Source organism: Trachemys scripta, chromosome 5 (assembly GCF_013100865.1).
Source record: "Trachemys scripta elegans isolate TJP31775 chromosome 5, CAS_Tse_1.0, whole genome shotgun sequence".
Lineage (NCBI taxonomy): Eukaryota > Metazoa > Chordata > Testudines > Emydidae > Trachemys > Trachemys scripta.
Window position 1 is genome coordinate 81,581,303 of NC_048302.1, and position 22,473 is coordinate 81,603,775.

A 22,473-nucleotide genomic window follows, 5' to 3' on the forward strand; every position below is an offset into this window, starting at 1 on the left:
CTCTGCCTTACTCTTGGGTAGTTCCAAATCCCTGACAAGGTCATTCAGTTCACCTTGTGTTATGAGGTGTGGTTCAGAGGAGGAGGATGGGAGAAAATGTGGGTCCTGTGACATTGATGGTTCAGGACCAGAAGTTTCATCCTCTTCCTCTTCCTGGTCTGACTCAAGTGAGAATGATTCTGGTGCATCAGGAACCGGTAGTCCTTCTCCGTAGAGTCCTGGGCGTATAGCTGATGGAATGTTTGGATAATGCACTGTCCACTTTTTCTTCCTTGACACACCTTTCCCAACTGGAGGCACCTTGCAGAAGTAACAATTGCTGGTATGATCTGTTGGCTTTAGTAAAGTTTGACTACATTTATTTCAGAAGCATTTTGGCTGTAGAGCAGTGTAATCTATATCCTAGCAAAGAGGAAAGGATAGAAGTTGATAAAGGACAAATTCCCTCACCAAAGGCTCTTAAGCAAAGAAGGCAATCATGGCATAAGAGGGAAGGTCCTCTCATGGATCAGTAGCTTGTTAAAAGATAGGAAACAAAGGTTACGAATCAACAGTCAGTTTTCACAGGGGAGAGAGGTAAATTGTGAGTCTCCCAAGGAACTGTACTGGGACATGAGTTGTTTCAACATATTCATAAGTGATCTGGAAAAAGTAGTAAACAGAGAAGTGGCAAAGTTTTCATTTGATTCAAAGTTACTCAAGATAGTTAAACCAAAGCTGGCAGCAAAGAGTAACAAAGGGATCTCATAAAACTGGATGACTGGGCAACAAAAGGACAGATGAAATTCAATGCTGATAAATGTAAAGTAATGCACATTGTAATACATAATCCCAACTACACATACAAAATAAGGGTGTCTAAATTAGCTTTCAAAAACAACAAGGAGTCTGGTGGCACCTTAAAGACTAACAGATTTATTTGGGCATAAGCTTTCGTGGGTAAAAACCTCACTTTCACTCTATGCGTCTGAAGAAGTGAGGTTTTTACCCACAAAAGCTTATGCCCAAATAAATCTGTTAGTCTTTAAGGTGCCACCAGACTCCTTGTTGTTTTTGTAGATACAGACTATCACGGCTACCCCCTGATAAATTAGCTTTCATCACTCTAGAAAGATCTTGGAGTCATGTTGGATAGTTCTCTGAAAACATTCGCTCAGTGTGCAGAGGCAGTCAAAAAAGTTGAAAGAATGTTAAGAACCATTAGAAAAGGCTTAGATAATAAGACAGAAAATATCATAATGCCATTATATAAATCCTTGAATACTGCGGGCAGGTTTAGTTACCCCACCTCAAAAAAGATACTGGAATTAGAAAAAGTACAGAGAAGGGCAATAAAAATTATTAGCGTTATGGAACAGCTTCCATATGAGGAGACACGGACTGTTCAGATTAAAGAAGAGATGATTGGTGTGGAGGGGAATATGATAGAGTTCTATAAAATCATGAATGATGTGGAGAAAGTGATTAAGCAAGTGTTATTTACCCCTTCACTTAACACAAGAATCCGGGGTTACCCAATGAAATTAATAGGCATCAGGTTTACAACAAACATAAGGAAATACTTCACACACTGCACAGTCAACCTGTGGAACTTGTTGCCAGGGGATGTTGTGAAGGCCAAAAGTATAACTAGATAAAAAAAAGAATTAGAAAGTTCATGGAGGATCGGTCCATTAATGGCTATTAGCCAATATGATCAAGGATGCAACCCCAAGCTCTGGGTATCCCTAAACATCTGGCTATCAGAAGCTGGGGGAGGGATAGCTCAGTGGTTTGAGCATTGGCCTGCTAAACCCACCATTGTGAGTTCAATCCTTAAGAGGTCATTTAGGGAAATGGGATAAAAATCTGTCTGGGGATTGGTCCTGCTTTGAGCAGGGGGATAGACTAGATGACCTCCTGAGATCCCTTTCAACCCTAATCTTCTATGATAGGGGATGGAGCTCTCACTAAATTGCTCTGTTGTATTCATTCTCTCTGAAGCATCTGGCAATGACCACTCTCAAAAGACAGGATACTGGGCTAGGTAGATCATTGATCTGACCCAGTATGGCCACTCTTGCGGTTTATTCTTAATCTGTTCCTGTTCTAAAAATAAGAGGGTTAACAAATGTCTTAAAGTTTTTAATGTTAATAAATGATTTTTGTTTTATTCTTTTATTTTAAAGTTTGTAATTTGTATTAGTTGTTTAATGCAAAAGGCTTACAAATTTTTTTTAAATGGTGTTTTAAGTTAAAGAAGGCTAAGCTGCCAAAGTAAACTTTTAGTAAAATAACACAATGGGCAGCCCCCAGTTAACAAAATGCTGTCTTAATTCAGAGCCTCTACTGCATTGACTGTAAATTATATCTCAAACATCCAAAACTAAGGGCTGTTGCAACACCAAACTCAGTAATTGTTTCATTCTAACATTTTTTTCCTTGATATTTTTGCAATCTTTTGGTGCATTTTTGTGTTTTTGCAGTGGTTTTTATGTCAATGGTTTTCGCAATTCTTTGCATGTAAGACAGCACTGTGCTATTATTACAAGTTATATCCCCATAATGACTATGTTGCCACAGTGGCCATTTAGTCCTCCCACCTGTTAGTGGTAAAAAAAAGGTGGGCAAGGTCTGTCATAGACTAAAAATGCCTGAAAAGTTTTAGCACCTTTGGGTGCTGCAAATAGCTAAAATGCAAATGTGGTTCAAACCCTCCCCCCCCACCCCACCCCCACCCCCAATCATTTTCTTGTTTCTTTGTAATGGAAGGAACACTCTTGGATAAAAATGCCATCAAGGCTAAAGATTTTTCTCCAAGTAAGCAAGCTTAACAACTGGGGCATAAAAATTCTTATGATTTGTGCAAATGTACAGTTTTAATGGTGTAAACAGCAGAAAAGGGGAACGTTTTCCCCATCTTTACCCATCCTGAGCATTACAGAATAAAAAGTAACAAAAGCTAGTTTGTCCCTAAACATCTGTCAAAGACAGAACAAAACCAAGAAATGAAAACAAAATTTAAAACTGCTGGTGTTATCATCTGTAAGGTTTAACTGTAATTTATTTAATATTTAATCAAGTACATTTTGTAAATCCCAATTTTGGAATAAAAAACATGGAAACCTTAAAATATATCTAAGTACCTTTTTTCTTTTTTTCTTTCTTTTTACCTTTTTTGCTATTTGGTTAAATAAGATTCGTTTGTGATTATAATTCTATGAACAAAGTCAGATCCTAGATTATTTCATAAAAGAAAGGGATTATGTTATAATAATTGGGACTACAAATTTACTGTAATTGTTGACTCAACTGTAAAAAGCAAGTGAAAGTTGATAAAGTGTCTCAATAACCTATAATAATAAATATTGATGGGGGAAATTGCAAAAGGGAGACAAAAACTGAAATAAAACAAAGAAACAGGTAATAAAATTGAAGGACTGTGTTACAGTCATACCTGGTAAACAATACAGTGTAAAACCAAAAAAATAATGAACCAGATTGGTGTTTCAAAATTAGGCCTATTAATAAAATAAAAGGATGGCCGACTCTTCCCATTACTCTCTTTTGTGTGCGTATTTTTTTTAAAAAGAGATTTTGGTTGGGAAATGCGGACGAACAGATGGAGGCTGCGCGATGCCAGCTGACAAAAACAAGACAAGGGGAAGAAGCGAGGTTCACCATCATGGCTGCCTACCCCATAACCTTCTGGAACCCTGGACCTTCTTAATCCTAATCCTATAAAGTCTTTTAACCAGACTGGACCCAGAGAGCAAGACCCAGATGACACCACCACCTTCACCAACTCCAGCTAAATCCCAGCTACCACTGAGGATGTGAGACTTTGTCTTCCACACCATCCTCCACATTTTTTTCTTTCTCCACATTATTTCTTCTCTTTCCTATCCCTTTTTTTTCTGTCTGTCTAATGGGAATCTGACTTAACCAGCCAAGACTGTATATTTTGCAATATTGCTGTAAACTGTAACCAAAAAAAGGCAGCTAAAGCGCTCCACTAAACATCTCAATGCTGGTACACGTTTGCCAAGTCTCAAAGTGGGTAATAAGACTGTACTGTGCCTGTGTTTTTCCAGCAGTGAGGTTGAAAGTGAAATTCAACACCAGCAACAGAAGCTGCACTTTACATCTTTGCTATTATTTTCTCATCCGTTGTGTGTGTTTGTCTTGTTTTGTCTTTTAGGAAACAGGATCGAATTTTAATAACCAAAGCAACAGTGACAGCTCCCGTTCATCTTATCTAATTTCTTTTCCCCCCAAGAAAGAACAACTATTACCATCTTTGATACAATCTAAAAGACAGTCAACCAAGGAGATTTTTACTTCTAAAAACTGTGTCCAGCAAAAGGGAACAAAAAAGTTATTTAAATAAAAGCTGTATTTAATACTTTACATTTGAGATTCTTTAGTGGTTTCCCCTTTTGTATATCTGTAAAAGGTTATAAGAATATTTAATGTTGTGTTTGCCTTGGTACTAAGCAAGCTAAGGTCTCTGTATACCAGACCCCAAACCTTCTTTAAAACTGTTTATTTTTGGACAGTAACTAGGTTATATGTGGCCCATATAGTCCATCTGTATTAATACAAAGTCCACAAAGGGAAGATATGTCAATTAAGACAATCTGCATAGAATCTTTGCTTGGAGTGGAAGCAGTGTCTCGGCTTTCTCAGAGGAGTAGAATAAAAGGCTGAAATGATTAAATTAAATGATGCTATTGTTCCTCTCAAGGACTAACTAGCAGTTCAAGCTGTAGATTTTACGGCTGTAGTTTCTCCAGTTCTCAGGCTATATCTACAGAAATGTCGGCATAATTTACATTGCTCAGGGGTGGGAATAAACCACCCCCCTGAGTGATGTAAGTTACACCAAAATCAGCATTTATGTGTACAGCGCTATGTTGGTGGGAAAGCTTCTCCCGCCAACATAGCTTCTGCCGTTCATGGCGGTGGTTTTTTTATGCCAATGGGAGAGTTCTCTTCCATCAGCATAGCAGCAGCACAGCTGCATCGGTACAGCTTCGCCACTGCTGTGCTGTTTGTGTAGCCATGGCCTCAGTAACTGAGGGTATGTCTACACTTAAAATGCTACAGCAGCTCAGCTGCACTGCTGTAGCACTTCATTGTAGACATTACTTATGCCAATTGGAGGGATTCTCTCATCAGCATAGGTAATCCGCCTCCCCAAGAGGTGGAAGTTAGGTCGATGGAAGAATTCTTCCATTGGCCTAGTGCTGTCTACACCAGGGGTTAGGTTGTATTAACTATGCCACTCAGGGGTGTGTATTTTTAAAATCCCCGAGAGATGTAGCTAAGCCAATTTAATTTTTCTAGTGTAGACCAGGCCTGAGACTGGGGATAACAACTGATTTTAGATAGACATCAACCAAATTTTAGTTTATTCACTATTTCCAGTATACATGTTTATTTTATTCACTTAATTTTATTTCTGATTCTCTTTTCATATTGTATTGTACTTGCACGTAGCCTTTTCCAAGTGCAAATAAATCTTAGATTTTTATCTGGTTTCCCTATCTTGTGGGCATGTCTTTATTTGAAGTGCTAGAAATAGCATACAAAAGTGGAGGAACATAATCCAATATGATCGCCTTCAATTAATGCTCCTTAATATTACAAAGAGATCCAAAGAGAGATATCTTGGACCCTGGTAAATTTAAACGTTTAAAATTAATTTTAATTAGTGGAGCTTAAAATGAATTTATTTTCCCATTTTGAAAAAGATCCATCAAAGTGTATTATGTGGGCAGCATAATCGGTTTAAGAGTAGGATAGGGATGAGAAGTCATCTTTTCATCTTACGAAGGTGAAAATCCCAACATAATGACTAATATCCCATCTCATTAAAACAGGTTCTAAAGCTTAAACTCTGTGTGTGCAATTGCTAAAGGCATACTGGTTGGCACACCTTTCCTGTACAGTCACCACATCATCCATATTTAATACAACATTACTTCATACAGTGCTTTGAAGTACTGAGTATTATAAGCATTACATATAAACCAAATTCTATTCAGTGGCCAAACCCTCAGTGAGTTCAATGGGAGAAATTCTGCTTCCACAGTAAGGAGCAGATTGTCACTTGCACTAGTTTGAATGAACAGGCGTGGGAGAGACAAAGAAATGTCAGTTCATCCATGTTTCCTTCACAAGGGCTAGGGACAAGTTTGTATTTGGAAGAGCACAAGGACTGCTCCTCTATGAAAGCCTGGGCAGAGGAGGAACCTAAACTACTCCCAACCAGAAGAGAGAAAGTTGTAGGTCATGGTCCAGACTCTGAACTGACCTGAAGAGGCGTGGGAGGGCAGGGAGCAAGTTGCACTATGCCATTGGATGTCACAACTTTCACATCTTCCCCCTCACAGACTTTCCTCCCACTTTTCTTGATAGCACAAATCCAAAGCCCTTATTACTACAGAATGTGGCTAATTGATACAACTTATTCCTAAATTAATGATTCATATAGACCTAGAACCCAGGATTCTCCTGTCTCTGTTTTGATCAGTTGATACGTGGTCAATGATGTTCACAATGACACAAGCTTGAGATATACAGTACTCAAGTTAGGAAAACCACATGCTTAGTATTTATCCTGGTAATGGCCTTATAAAAAAGAAATATAAATGAACTGAAGCTGCTTTTCTCTGCATTTCAGTGGTTCCACTGTTTGCATATGAAGACGTTTATCTTTATTGATTCAATTCTGCTAGAAATTTAGAGAACTTTGGGATTAAAAAAGGACATAATGTCAAATATGAAAGGAATAATGTATACCCCTGAAATAATTTTTACCCCTAAGGATCTCCTTCAAATTCAGTTTTAAAATGAATTGTGGAACAATAGCTTGAAAAAGATAAGAATTTAGACTTAAATGTAGTTTATTCCGAATCCCAGGAAATCATCCAAAATGTAGCAGGCAGGCTATGGATGCAGGCGGTGAGTCAAGTGGCAGAACATCATTAATTTATGTTCCCTTTCTCATGTATCAATCTGGTTTTTTTTTCTTTTTTGCAAAACTTTTGTGTTATGGGCTTTATAAGTTACCGGGTTAAAAATGTCATGAAAGGTCATGTCTGCCTCGTACATCTTTAAAGTTATATGCAACTGAATTCATCTCCATTAGCTCATATCTATCCTGAGGCTTGTTATACAGTATTTGAAAACCAATACATTTTTGCCTAGCTCGAATTAAGCTGACACTCTGCCTAGCAGGCTTCATCCTTTAGAAAATTGTTGTCATGTATTAGAATTCAAAGAGAAGGCCGTCACCATATTACAATAGGGAAGACAAGATGCTTTGCACACTTGAAAGGGGTATTTATTCTCCTTGAATATGATATTAAAGAGTGAAACCCTCTTGAATTGTCCCTAGAAGGAATACACTCAAATTCCTAACCTATATAGAGGTATTGTGGTAGAGTCTTCAAAAATATTGCCTTGTTTTTGGAATCATTAAAAACTGGGGCCCTGGTTGCTGAACTGATAGCTTTAAAAATTAAGCTGATTTTAACTGTTTCAGAGCAAGAGAATGGAGCAGTGATCCAAGATAGCATTTAATTGTAAAATGAAAAACATCTGTGACATGAAGCATGATATTTTTTTTCCATAAGAACTGTTAGGGATAAATTATCCCATCCCAGGGCGGCTCACAAGAGAGTTTGATGCAAACTGTACTAGCTCAAAAATATTGTGCTCTTCCTTAGTTCCGTCAGTGAAAGGCAGTGAGTCTATCCATGTTGCAGTCCATGGATTTGAGCATGTCAAAAATAGTCAAGGACTTACTTAAAAGGGGTAAGGCCATCCCACAAACCCCTGAACCCTACTGTTGTGCTCCTCAGTTGTGCATGTGTGATCCAGGCACAAGGAATGCATAAAGAAAGGCAAGGTCTGATTGCTTTAATACATGCTTTTTGCTGGGTGGGTCCCTGTGACTACACAAGTATAGTAACATAGGAGGTGAGCAAACACCAAGTAATGTTAATAATCAAAAACATTCTCAGAATGGCAGTGGTGACAAGGAAAGAAAATAAGGACAACAAGAACAGGACTGATCTTGGAAAGGAGGGCTTGTTTAGCTCTCTCTCTCTCTCTCTCTCTCTCTCACACACACCTACCCACCTCTACTAAACCTCTGATCTGCTCTGAAAACCAGGCTACAAATGAAATATACCATTGCCACATCTATCAGACATGGCTTGTATCATGAATCTCTGGCAAAGCCCCCTCGAAGTGTGACATGTCATCTGCTGTCTGACCACCACAGACTGGTGGAAGCTTGTGCTCCCAGATACCAGTGCATGAGTTGTACAATTCCTCCCACTCCTGGGAAACGGACTGTAACAGATATAATTTAATAAGGTCTGTAGCCAGGGATATCCCATGACATAACTGGTTGTCACCCAGGACAGGTTGTAATCATGATTTTGCAGCACTTCGAATAAGTAAGCATGACCCTTACGACTAGTTTAAAAATATGAGCTCTTTTCTATGAAAATTTTCAAATGAAATGAAACATTTATTGTGTTTGAAAATTTTCCCCAATTTTTTCATTTTATTTTATTTTTTGCCAAAACATTTTTTTAAAGTTTTGTTTTCTTTGTATTTTCTCTCATTTTCTTAATGGACAAGAAAAGGAGAAAAACCAAACTAAACAAAAACCTCAACATTTTGTGTTTAGATTCAAACTAATTTGATCAAACACACACACACACACAAATCACTTAATTGCATTTCTTCAAAAAACTGGAAATTGTGAAAAGGTACATTGTGTAATTTAAAAAGGCATTTTTCTTCAAAAAAGTTGATAGAAACTTCAGTTATCTTTATGGACCATGATATAAATGACCAGTCGTATGTCTGTGAATGTTTTCCATGTTCTTTATGCACACAGCACTTCTTTAGATGGGATCAGTAAGTGCATATTGTCTTTGTTGGCAAAACCCAAGGCTTTGTGTCCATGTCTTTTGTGCTTTGACCTTTGGAGTCCCGATGTCCATTTTTTCTTTCTCTTGAACTTCTTCCATCTTTCCAACTGACTGTCCTTCAGTTCTTGGGTGTGGCCATGGAGTTGGCAGTTCAGCTTCCTAGTATCGCTCAGCTTTTCACACCATCTCTGCCAGCATAGATAGCTGTTGCCAAAGCATCTAGGTCTGTACTCTCTCAGGGAGATTTTCCACATATTGTTCCAATATCTGTATGTCCACTGTTTCCCTGCTTTAAGGGTCTCAGGCCTAATTCCACAGGTTAGCCATTCTGTCAGGTATCCGATGAAGGAATTAGGGCTATGGCTTATTTCAAAATCTCTGCCAATATTTATCTTCTGAGATCCCCAATCCATCCAAAATAATTTAGCTTATGATCTGTGTGTAGCAATGTCCTTATCCAGAACTCGATACACAGGTTGTGCCTGTCCCATTAGAAAACCTCAGGACTCCTTTCCATACTGATCTACAGTAGCTACTCATGCAAAAGTGACCCAATAAGCCTCTTGGTCATCTAATGATCCTAACTGGAACAGGGAACATCTAGGGTTTACTAGTGGCCAGAGCGGAGCCACAGAGCCATTGCTGCTGTTTTTCCTTCACAAACTGCAGCAAGGCCTGCTATGTTGTCGTTGGGCTGCAGTCTGGCTTGCTGCTGTTGTCTGAGTCCTGTTATCCAATTAATCACTTCTGGCATTTTCCCCTTTGTTTAGAAGGTGTGACACCCAGGGAAGCAGGTGGCATTCATACACACACCACAAAGTAGTCCAGACTTAGCTCTGTTTGTTATTTAAATTCACAATTAAAATAACCCTCCAAACACAAACCTCTACCTAGGTTTCCTCCCACACATAGCTGTTCCTAGTGTTTTTCAGTTCTAAGCCTTATATCTATTCACCCAGTTTTCTCTGCCTTAGATGCACACTGGGATAGAGCTAAAGAGACCCAGCTGATCTGACTGCCAGGGTGAGTCAGCAGAATCCTATGTCAGGCTGTCAAAGGACCCTATTATTAGTCACTATATCTATACCTCTCAAAGTGTGCTTGGCACTTACAGAATGACATGAAAACAAGTTCCTTGCCCCAAAGAACTTACAAAGTAAGGGGCAGATCATGGAAGGAGCCAAGTGCTTATATGTTGCTGAACCCCCACCAACTCCCTCTAATTTCAATGATATAGGAAGGTGTTCAGCCCACACGGGAGAAGCTCAGCACTTTCAGGATTGGAATATACATGGACAGCACACAAACACAACAGAGGCAGTGAGAAAAAGCCAAAAGCAATGTAAGGGAATTATTTGTTTCATTTATAGGTTTAGAAAGAACTTCTTTTTCAGTAAGTTAAATGGAAGGCCATGTAGGGCTAGGAGGAACTTGAAAGAGATGGAAATATACCAGCTGGGGTTAGGGAGGTGGTTTCAAGAGCATGGGGCAGCATGGAGAAAGGGTGGGCGCCAACAGTAGAATAGTTGGTATAATCAGTCAGTAATAAGCCACTCTGTTTCTCTGCAGCAGTGTTCTTTTCCATCAGCAGTATTTAACTCCAACAGTGTATTTCTTTCCACTTCTGTCACATTGTAGCTTTAACAAGATTTTAAGGCTTTAGTTATTTTATATATATATTTATAGCAGATGGTCTGCTTTGTGCTAGTGAATCTAAATTCTTTTCATCTATAACCCCCGCCCCAAAAAAAACCCTGTTCTATTTCAGTGCATTCGCCCTGCAAATGGTTCAAATTATTGCCCTTATTCAACATATGGGTTGCATATGTTAACTCATAATACCAATAACACAATGACCAGCATTTGCAAAAACAACAATTATTTCCAGTATTCATGTCTGAAGAGAAATAGGATATGTTTATTAGTCAGTACTTTTTAAAGTTACAATATCAAAACAATCAAACAATACAATACAATACAATATCAAAACAATACAATCAAAACAATATTTTGATATGTCTCTATCAAATTAGTACTTTAGAATTAGGAACAAGGCTCTCTCTCATCCCACAAAATGATGATTGGCCTCAAAGTCCATTGTCTTCAAGATACCATGGAGACAGATTCTATACAACTATCCTTGCTAGATACATATAGGACACTCAGGACCTTGCCAAAAGTGTCAGCATCCTACAAGATCAGAACTGAAAATTTGCATAATATAGTCTGAATAGATGTGCTTCTTTGAGCTTGTGTCAAATTCCTCCTTGTAAAAGATGCCTTTGAGACATGTTTTACCTTGGTTGTTCCATTTTATCTATTTGTAATCCTGTTTTCCTTGACACAAGTGACAGTCCTGTCCTGCTCAACTAGGAACATAGGAAAAGTTACCCTTCATGGACAGGAAATCTTCTGCCTCTGATCACCTTATATCAATTAATTTGCCAACACATAACATCAGTTGGTCAGGCCAAGTTATTTATATATGTGTGTATGTATAAAATTTCATTTAAATTTATCTGACAGTATGTCATACTAAAAATAAATATAAAGAAAATCATATATTCAGTTACATGTATTCAGCAAGGTCCAGCTGGATACACTGCCTTCTCTGGACTGGGTCAGAATCTCTCAGAAATGTCTACTCTGTGTCAATCTCTTGTTGACCCTCCCACAGCCTAGGGTTAGACACCATCTCAAAACTTCAGAGAAAATCCTGTTAAGGAATCATTTTAAAAGAGTAAACCTTGGTAAGATTATATTTCTCTCCCTGAAAAGTGTAAGGGACCAATCTGTCAGCAGCCTTGTTGCACTGAATGAGTATTGTCCCTGGCTTTGCCTGAATCTCCCTTCCTACTTCACTTTCCAGTCCAGGACCAGAGGCACTATACAAATGTTATATATTTTTATGAAATAAAAACAAACAAAAATCATTGCCATGATGTTTTAAAAGTTGTTGCTCTATTGAGAGTGTTAAGGGAAATCAACAGCAAAAATCTATACTCCTATTTCATTTCTTGAGAAAGACCTGGCTTTCATAACCAGTTTATTACCTCTCATACAATTGTGATTATTTCAGGTTCCTTTATTAAAGGAAGAGCTAATGTCTTCTATGAACGTTCATTGTATTGAAAAATGTTATAGATATATACATTGTAGGTAATAACTGGTACATCATTGGTAATAACACTGCAAGCTTCCTCACAGTGCCTTGCTAATTCACCTCAGCCCTCTTTTAGAAGAACCACCAGTGTAGGTGGGAAAGTGGTTCATTTTATCATGTTCAGTCTGTCTTTGGCCTCAGTGTTGAAATTACCAAATGTGATTGCAGTGGACATTTGTTCACCACAAACTGGACTGAGACCACCAACTCTCTTCACATAGGACTGACAGATAATAAATTTCATTCCTACTGAATATTTGATAGACTGACTTCAATGGGAGATAGGTAGAAAATCCCAATAAGCACCTATCTGTATCATTAGATGCCTAAATACCTTTGAAAATCTGACCCTCTCTCTTTCTCAGTGGTTCCATTGAATCAGTTTTGTTTCTCTCTCAATTTCTGACACATGAAGCATCATGTAGAGAGTGTCACTGAGTTAAACTAATTTAAATTGCCCCCTCTGAAGCCAAAGTAGACCAGTGCAAGGGGCCACATGGTATTATTACATCAGGAAAGATGTTTCAACAAAAGTCTTCCTATTAAATATTCAAGGTGCTGCTTATTGGAAACTTCTATCACTGTCTTTCTCAACACTTTTGCTGTAGGCTTTGGATATGAAGGGTGTAGGCAAGGGCTGCATGGCATGGAAGCCGAGTGAACAATTGGAGAAAAAATGGAAGGTAAGTCTAATTAAAAGCATACTATCACACTCTTGTTATTGGGCATTTAGATGTTGGCTGATAATTATACTAATATTGAGTCAAGTATCAAGGTTTCATTGTTGTAGAAGATAGTTCTTGCAGAACAAAACTAGGCAAATATAGCTTGTGAATATGTATGGGGAAACAAAGAGAAACTTAAAAATACATTTTAATCTGCTTGGAAGCATCATGCATATTAATCACTGGATGCTTTTTCTTGCTTAAATAAAATTATTAAATTATATACACATACTGAATGGTCTGTAAAAACAGTCTACACCATATTAATTTATAAACATATAGCTATATTTGGAACTACAGTGTGAATACTGTCTTCAGAAGGCAAATATTTTGAATCTACATCATTTTGCATCCTTTTCATTTTTAAAGGAAGCACATAGTTTCTAGCCATATTTTCAAAGAACTTCCTAAATTGTGCTTAAAAATATTTGTGAGCACATCCATTTCCTTGTGCAAAATCCCACAGTTGTAATGGCAAATTGGGTGATTATGCACTAATTTTCATGTTCTAAAGCAGGACTTTGTGTACACAAATGGATGCATTTACACATTGAGGTGGCTTTCTGAAAGTTTGACCTTAAATGCTTAATAAGGTTGTTTTGAAATGTAATTCACCTGCAGTCAGACTGCTGTGTATAATATGTTTACTGGTTTCTTTAAAAAGGAAATAGAAGATACAGCTACGTATCCATAATTTGTTTATTACTCTCAATACGGCTTTATTATTACAACTTCTGGGTGTTAAATTTTCTTAGTTATAAATTGTCTAGACAAAGTAATAGAAATCAGTGAGATTAGAGATGGGTTCAAACCAAAAAGTTAGAATCCATATCTAGATTTTAAAAACTTTGAAGTTTATAGGCATTTAGCTCTGAAGTTATAGTTCAGCTCACTATAAAAGTCAGGGATCATTTGTAAAACTTGGATTCAGATTTTGATTTTGAACACTCCAAAACTGGTGGTGTTCAGATGGCTGGCTGTGGGCCTCGCTAACTGAAACAACAAAATCTCAAGTATGACGTTCCATTGTTCTTTCAGGCAGCATTCTACCTTTTGACCTCTCAGTACAAATATGTTTTTCATGTGATTTGCATTACAGTCTCTTATTAGGAAAAGGGAATTCTTTTGGTTACATTTTATGACTTTAGTTAAATGCTTTGTACTCTTGATAGTTTAATTTTCTGGGTCCTGCTTTGACCAGAAATAAATTATATATATACACATGCTGAGAAAATCTGATTTTCATGCAATTTAGATGAGAATGCTTCTATCTATGGTATTTATTATGTCTCCCTTTATTGTAGTATCTGAGTGCCTCACATTCTTTGAAGTATTTACCTCTCTGAGGTATGGAAGTGCTAATTGCATTTTTTATTCCCTAACAGATGGGGAACTGAGAAAAAGAGGCTAAGTAAACTGCTTGTGGTCACACAACAAGTCTGTGGCATGGTAAAGTCTTGAACCTAGCTTTCTCAAGTCCTAGGCTAGTGCCTTAATCCCTGAACAATACTTACTCTCTACACAGCTCTCCTATCAAATTCAAATGCAAGTTTTATTCACTAGGCTGGAATTTTAGCTCTGGCTGGAGACAGATGACAGGTTTAGTTTGCAAGAAAGGAAGGAGAAATCACAAGTGGATGCAGGATATCAAGAAAGGGGAGGATTGAACTTCAAGGAATTTATGAAACTTAAAAAAAAGTTTTCAAGAAGTTTTATGACTTGTTGTCCACTTAATCTACTACCTGCTCTGTTTGTTCCCTCTGGAGCCCCTGGCATTGGCCACTGTCGGTAGACAGGATACTGGGCTAGATGGACCTTTGGCATGACCCACTATGGTCATTCTTATGTTCTTAGTACCACTGCAAGCCAATTTTTACTACAGCACATCTGCTGTTGAAAACCTGACTGAGTCACAGAGGCAAAAATATGCTTCCTGTTGATATTACACATATTCCATTGTTCTGCCTTTTTTAAATATATTTTTGTACAAACATCTGTTTATGGTGGATGCTGTCAATAAACTTTGCACAAGGGAGGGTAAATCAGGGTAAATAGAATTGTCTTCCCCAGAGTAGAGTTGTAGCACTGCTCTTCTACTAGCAGCCTCTGTAGTGTGTCTACCCTCTGCAAGGAGGTTTGGCCAGGTATTGGCAAATACCATGGTTACACTCATGTTCCCAGTCTGTTTACCATGGCACCATAGATAGCCCACACAGAGTACAGCACACAGGAGGGTGTGAATGCCTTTTACAGGGTCGCTACATTTTGTTGTTTCCATTTAGTAGAGCTACACTCCTTCCCCTGCCCTTTGGATTATATTTGCTACGAGGAAACAAAATGAAGCCAGATTTAGGCCTATATATGTCTGAATTGCTCTAAGCAATTCTCTGAATTCTGAAAGGCAATGATATGCAGGGTTTCTCCAAAATACTTTTTTTTTTTTATTAAGTATGTACAGGGGGTAGATTTTTCTTCAGGGTTTGAGTGGTCTTTCTGCTCCATTTATGAATAATTACACATACATCCTGGCCTACAAAAATCCAGCTTAGATTTTGGCTCATCACCAAAGAGAGTACAATGATGCAAATAGAAGGATTCAAGGTCCATGGTGTATATGGTATCAGGTATGACAGCATATGAACATACCACCAGAATAAAAAGCATTCGCTGGTTTGTAAATGGTTTCAGTGACATTTTGTCTAATATCACAGACTTATGCAAGAAGACTGAACAAAATAGTGTGGATGGAAGCCTGTCAAAGAATTTTCTTTACCTCAACACAACCTATCAGAGAAATCTATTCTGGCCCATCCGGACTGACAAAATGTTTGAGCTGTTCACTCATGCATCCAACACGGGTCTAGGAGCAGTATTGGTGCAAACCGGGGAAAGTAACGAGTAAAAAATTGACATCCAATGAACAGAATTACTCTATCATAGAAAAGAATGTCATGAGATTATATGGGCCATCAAATAGTAAAGGCCTTGTCTATTTTGAGACAATTTAGAGTCCTGACAGACCATTCTCCATTGGTATGGCAACACAGAGCAAAAAGGTACCAACTCCAAACTGCTACTCAGGAGCATCTCTCCAAAAATATGGCATGGAAATTGTACATTTAAAAAAGATAGAGCAAATATAGTGGCAGACACATTGTCAAGGCAAGAAAGAGTTCTGAACCAATATCTATGGATCAACCAGTGAGTGATTCTACTGCATATGTATGTGGAGAGGGGTTGCCCACAAGCCTCTTAGTATAAACTGAGGTGCACAAGGTGTACTGAGGGGCTGCATGGGGAAGAATCTCCTAAGTCTAGTATTTACATTCTCATTCACCGAGTGTCGTGTGAGGTCTCTAATAAAAGGCTTCCACTCTAGTCATCACTGTTGTGGAATATATGTACAAATACTATACACGGAGTTATATACAGATACTGAATATATGTTTTCAAAGTCTGTCTAGGAACTGGTCACCAGCAAAGCTGAAAAAGAGGCTTGCTGTCAGACAAGAAAGGTTGATCTAGTAGGCTGTTTACATGTAAATTAAGTATTGTTTCCCTGTGGGTCTCCTATCACCAGTCTCAACTGAATGTTAATTAAGGATTGTAAAAAATTCAAAGGGAAAAAAGCAACTGGAAGACACAAGCAGAAAGGGGTGGTGGGGCAGGGAGGACCATATATTGAGGTTCACATCAAAGGTTTTCTCTGCTATATTTGGGGAACAAAGTAGACACCATATCATTCCTCACCTAGGAAGTAAATGAACAGAGAATTTGCTTCATAAAAGTGAGATCTCAACCAGGCTTGGTGAAAAATTCTAGAGGGAACTCTGAGTGAGATAACTAATAATTTATCCTCTTGTCTAAAGAAGCTTAAGTTTTAGTCTCTATAAAGCATGTTATGATTTTGTTTTATATGTAATCATTTGTTTCCACTATTCTTACTCACTATTATATGAATCTCTGTTCTTTGATAATAAACTGATTCTTGTTTTCACTGTAGATGTATCTAAGTGCTGTGGTGATAAGCAAAGCGGTGATCCTGAGATGATTCTTACAAGCTGATGTGTAATGTTACATTCAGAGCAGCAGGCCTGGTAACTCTGTGGGTGTTCAGCGAATAAGTAGCTGGACACCTTGGAATGCTCTGAAGGCTTGGAGATTGGTGTAAGCATACAGAGCAAACAAGGCCTGCAGAGGCATGGAAAGCACTGTTTGTGCTCCCAGAGCCTGATGATTTCAAGGAGCTGATCACAGCAGCTGGCAATTTGCCCCAGGCCCCGGGCCCCGCAGGGGCCCCCACGAGAATACTTCCTCACTTTAAGGGCAGGTGGTGGTGAGGTGCCTCACAATCCTGGGTACCTCCGGGGAGAGTCACAGAGACATCTATGTAACAAGGCTGGTTTAAGATTGGATTGGTTTCCCAGCACAGAGAAGGAAACCATTTTCTCTTTTGCTGAAAAGTAATTTTTAAAATTGCCAAGTTCCCTTATATGGTTAATGCAGATTCCCCACATCCGTATATGAAATCAATGCTCTGATATCTGATTGGCTCATCAACATTTACACTGCAGTACAAATTAACATTCTTTTTACTTATTACCAATATACCATGCAGCTAACACTATTTAAATGCACTTCTCATTCCTGCTTCACAAATTATTTGCACAAAAGACAAATATTCTTATCTAATTTCATAAGGCCAAGATGAAGACCTTAGGTGCTGGTTTGAAGTGACCCGATTAAGCACTGTTCTGACAATCATTCTGACCACTTACTTTCCTTATTGTCTCAGGTCTTGTCTTCTCCAGAGTTGAGTAACAATTGTGATAGTTTGAATTATATTTCTTGTTCTGTTGTATACTCTCCAACCTTATGGAGAATAGCCTGTGATCATCGAATTCACTTAAGAACTAAGTCATTTATCCATTAGTTCTCCAGCTTTCTGAATGTGATTGTAACCCTTTACAAGATCACTGCCATTAGCACCACAAAGAATATCCATTAGTGGTGAAAAATAATGAACTACTGCTATGTTCTCTGTAACCATGTCTTGCAGTCAGACCCAGCTTAATAATAAAAATTATGCAAATAGGTTTTCAAATATTGCTGTACATTGCTGGCCTGTCTCCTCAGCCCAGGAAAGATTGACACCATACCCAGGGTCTTTTGTGGGCTTTTTTTCCACACCAGGACTTAAACTTTATTTCTTCCAGCTAGCACAAAGTCATCAGTTGTCTCTTCCATCTCAACCCAGGGCTTTTGGCAGGAGCCTATAAATTTCCCACACGTTCCCACTATACTGATTACTTGCCTGACAGTCATCCTGTCCCAAGACCAATCTTCTTCCTGTACCTCCCCACCAGGGCAAACAGTCTCAGCTGGGAGGTAGACGATCTGTCACAGGTGAGGCTATGCTCAATTCCCCTAAAAGGGGTAGGCACCCTATTACAGTTTTTTGGGGTTTTTTGTTTTTAAAAAAAGGAAGAAAAGGTAACATTTTGGGCTATATATTGCTTGATCCATGAAACTCTTACTAATATCAATTGAATGTTATGCAAGATTTACCATGTGTGCTTGATTGATCAAGATGAGGAAATAGCCATTGGTTGCATGCATTATTATTTATAGATTCATAGATTCATAGATTCATAGATTATAGGACTGGAAGGGACCTCGAGAGGTCATCGAGTCCAGTCCCCTGCCCGCATGGCAGGACCAAATACTGCCTAGACCATCCCTAATAGACATTTATCTAACCTACTCTTAAATATCTCCAGAGACGGAGATTCCACAACCTCCCTAGGCAATTTGTTCCAGTGTTTAACCACCCTGACAGTTAGGAACTTTTTCCTAATGTCCAATCTAGACCTCCCTTGCTGCAGTTTAAACCCATTGTTTCTGGTTCTATCCTTAGAGGCTAAGGTGAACAAGTTCTCTCCCTCCTCCTTATGACACCCTTTTATATACCTGAAAACTGCTATCATGTCCCCTCTCAGTCTTCTCTTTTCCAAACTAAACAAACCCAATTCTTTCAGCCTTCCTTCATAGGTCATGTTCTCAAGACCTTTAATCATTCTTGTCGCTCTTCTTTGGACCCTTTCCAATTTCTCCACATCTTTTTTAAAATGCGGCGCCCAGAACTGGACACAATACTCCAGCTGAGGCCTAACCAGAGCAGAGTAGAGCGGAAGAATGACTTCTCGTGTCTTGCTCACAACACACCTGTTAATGCATCCCAGAATCATGTTTGCTTTTTTTGCAACAGCATCACACTGTTGACTCATATTTAGCTTGTGGTCCACTATAACCCCTAGATCCCTTTCTGCCGTACTCCTTCCTAGACAGTCTTTTCCCATTCTGTATGTGTGAAATTGATTTTTCCTTCCTAAGTGGAGCACTTTGCATTTGTCTTTGTTAAACTTCATCCTGTTTAACTCAGACCATTTCTCCAATTTGTCCAGATCATTTTGAATTATGACCCTGTCCTCCAAAGTAGTTGCAATCCCTCCCAGTTTGGTATCATCCGCAAACTTAATAAGCGTACTTTCTATGCCAATATCTAAGTCGTTGATGAAGATATTGAACAGAGCCGGTCCCAAAACAGACCCCTGCGGTACCCCACTCGTTACGCCTTTCCAGCAGTTTACTGCATACTGACAGCAACTTGGCTTGATATATGCAAATAAATACATGGACACATCACCTGAACTTATATTTTAATGGCCCAGACATGAAAGTTGATGACCACATACAAATGAACCATCACCCACCCCTCAGTTTAGGGGACATCTCTTTCTAGTGTCTAATGTCCTATCTCCAGTAAAGAGTTGTTTGTATTGTTGTAGCGCTTAAGATATCAAAGCCCTATTGTTAGGCACAGTACAAACATAATAAAAAAGACAGAGTTTCCAATCCAATTATAAGGTGACAGACAGCAAATAAATACAACAGACAAATGGGGAAGACAAGGTAGTAATGATGTGATTACGATCAAATCAATCTAATCTTGTATTTCAGCATTAATGGTACAGTGGAGCATGCACTCTGAAACAAACATTTTTATTGTGTATGATTGTGCCCCAAATAAAATATTGTGGGGTGCTGACCTTTAAAAATAAAATGGTTCAGCAGAGTGCAGAAGAGTCCAAATTGGTCTGGTCTAATAGGTTTTCTTTAGATATTGATGGTGAGACACTTAAGGCAAATATTATGCATGTGGATAGTGATCTGTGGATATTGCATGGCTGGACATTGCTACATAAAAATAGTAGTAGAAAACCACATTCAATATTGATGGATGTTGTAACAAGCATGGGATTAACTCAGCAAACTTCTCAAGCAATTATCCTGACATATGCAGTATAATTAGGATAGTCCAAAAGCTCTTTCCCACCATACAGATAGGGCCAGATTTGCATGTATAGGGATTTAGGTACATTACATTGAAGTATTATTGATGCCATTCTAAAACTTGAGCTGACAGTTGTAAGCAGATAGAATATGAGCATTACTTCTTATGGCAGTATTACTTGGGTCACTATAGTTACTATTGTGTCAGCACTTCTATTATCAGCCTATTTTTCAGGGGTTTATAAATCATCTTCATAATTTCACTCCCTTCTTGCAATTGGCATACACAGTCCCTCATCATTATCCCTCATCTCTGTCTCTCTGTCACACAAACACACAGCTGCCATCATTGCCTTGTCCAAGAGACCCTCACAGTTTTAAAAGAGTGGTTTTATTCACCTCCATGTATAAACATTAAAACTGCAAGGAAGTCACATAAAAATTTACATGTATAATGATAAGGTTGTGACACAAACTGACATAAGCCAGGAAATAAGGTCAAAGTTATCACAGCATCTTTAATGCATGTTTATCTTCTCTCAAGACAATGAATGTTCCAGATTCAGTGACGATTATAAGATTTGTTTCTTAGCATTGGTTGGTATGGCCCATACACCCAAACTAAAAGTGTGGTTATACTCTGAGGCACAGAATTAAATAAGTTGTTCCATAATTGCTATTCTTATGTGGCAAATAAATTATTCACCCACAAATACATAACTGGTGGAACACTTAAAAAAAAACACCTTTGGAAAACAATGAAATTAATACAATTTATTTTCCCAGTAGATTTGAAAATTAGCTGTAAATTTGCATTGCTCATTTACATATTTGTTGCCTCAATGACTTCCATCTTAAATTTGCTAACTACAATTAAAAAGGTAGCCAACAGAACTTCATATCTAATCTGGTATTTGAGTCCTAGGGCAACATGTATGCTTTCTGGCTTGTGCATTAGGATTATGCAAAACAAATTTTACTATTTAAAGCAGTCTGCTTTGTCTCTTTTTTTGGCTTCTGGTTGTTGTCATTCTGAATTCTAAGGAAAAGTAGTTTTATGCTTCAACTTTCCACAAGAGAGAGTATTTATGTTTTTGTCTAATTTCTCTGCGTATGGTGTGAACATAACAAGGACCAGATCTGTTCAGTAAGAAGGTGTAATGTTTGAATAGCCACTTTTCTGATGGCAACTGCTGTTTAACTTTATTCCAAGTCTATTTTCTTTGCTAAAGTTCATTCATTTTGAATACGTTTTGTTGCACTTGAGCTGGATCCAAGAGTTCCTACTCGACTGAACTTTGCAGAGTCAAACTTAAACTAAAATGGAATTAAAAATCCAAATGCTTCCATGGCTTTACTTCTGTGCTCTAACAATAGTTGAAATACTGGGTGTGAATTTGTTAGTTAGCCCATTCTAGTTCCTGAATCAAAGGAATGGTATAGTGATACTTGGAATCAGCTTAATTTTAACACATTGTTTGAACTCTAGTGCTTTAATTAGTGAGATAACAGAACTGTGTGTGAGGACATTAGCTCCTCCTCCTTGACAATGAACTGCTGAGGTTACATCTGTAATTTTGGGGGGCATTTTTTTTGATACTGCACTAAGAAAATGTGTGAGCATGAAGTCCCTGAAAGGGTAAAATGGATTTAGTTACCTTCACATGCTGCCATCAAATAAGAGAGAGTGTTTTAATTATGTTTAGTTAGCACTGTATGTATAGCCAGTCCCATCTATGCTCTGCCTGCTCAATTTATTTTATAGTAGACAGCATTCTAATAGCAACAATTGCATGTGTCAGATTATCTGGTACAGCATTGCTCCCTGGTGAAATAGCAAAGTAAGACTAAATGAGATTCTAATAGTTAGGGGAGACAACTGAAAGTAGGGTCAGGAATATTACATTTCCCCCCTATTAACCATCTTGCCAGATTTGCAATTAATCATTACACTGATTTGTGTAGACGCTAGTTCAGCACACTGAAACAAGTGATTACATTACTCCAAAGGTTTCAGAGTAACAGCGTGTTAGTCTGTATCCGCAAAAAGAAGAACAGGAGTACTTGTGGCACCTTAGAGACTAACAAATTTATTAGAGCATAAGCTTTCGTGGACTACAGCCCACTTCTTCGGATGCATATAGAATGGAACATATATTGAGGAGATATATATACACACATACAGAGAGCATAAACAGGTGGGAGTTGTCTTACCAAATCTGAGAGGCCAATTAATTAAGAAAAAAAAAACTTTTGAAGTGATAATCAAGCTAGCCCAATACAGACAGTTTGATAA